The sequence below is a fragment of the Gossypium arboreum genome, chromosome 13 (genome assembly GCF_025698485.1).
Source record: "Gossypium arboreum isolate Shixiya-1 chromosome 13, ASM2569848v2, whole genome shotgun sequence".
NCBI classification, from domain to species: domain Eukaryota; kingdom Viridiplantae; phylum Streptophyta; class Magnoliopsida; order Malvales; family Malvaceae; genus Gossypium; species Gossypium arboreum.
In genome coordinates, this window is record NC_069082.1 from 69,526,033 (window position 1) to 69,526,820 (window position 788).

At 39.5% G+C, this 788-nt stretch overlaps 1 non-coding gene across 1 annotated transcript; it reads left to right on the plus strand.

Annotated features, from left to right (window-relative positions):
• Positions 1 to 469: 469 nt before the first annotated feature.
• LOC128287688 (small nucleolar RNA R71) lies at positions 470 to 576 on the plus strand. Its single transcript, XR_008278388.1, has one exon. It is a non-coding gene; the product is annotated as a small nucleolar RNA R71 (small nucleolar RNA).
• The last annotated feature ends 212 nt before the right edge of the window (positions 577 to 788 follow it).

Below are 788 nucleotides of genomic sequence, written 5' to 3' on the forward strand. Positions count from 1 at the left end.
TCCTTGATCACCCCAAGAAAAATTGGGATGGTTCCTCCAACCTGCATTATAAGTATTATTATACGGGTTATTTGGAGGTCTAGAATTATTACCCATATATTGGACTTATTCCTCCTCAGTGCTAGGGTTGAAGGATGGGTAATCTGTGTTATGTACTCCTCTACTTGAGTCACACCTCATCACTAGATGTACCTGAGTAGGACCATACAAACCATCAATCTTTTTGTTTAAAAGTTCTACCTGGCTAGATAGCATAGTGACCACGTCAAGGTTGAAAACACCAGCTGCTTTTGCCCGCTTCATTCTCATGACTTGCCACTGATAGTTATTCAGTGACATCTCTTCAATAAATTCGTAGGCCTCTTCAGGTGTTTTGTTGTTTAAAGTTCCACTGGTGGCTGCGACGATAAGTTGCCTTGTTGAGGGGTTCACACCATTGTAAAAAGTCTGAACTTGTAGCCATAGAGGTAACCTATGGTGAAGGCACCTTCTCAATAAGTCCTTGTATCTCTCCCATGCATCATAAAGAGTTTCTAGATCCATCTGTACAAAAGAAGAGATATCATTCCTTAATTTAACCGTTTTAGCCGATGGAAAATATTTAAGTAAAAATTTTTCGGTCATTTGTTCCCAAGTAGTGATTGACCCTCGTGGTAACAAGTTTAACCACTGTTTAGCATTGTTCCTCAATGAGAATGGAAACAACTGAAGGCGAATGGCATCGTAAAAAATGCCATTGATTTTAAAAGTGTCGCAGAATTCCAGGAAGTTTGCTAAATGAGTGTTTG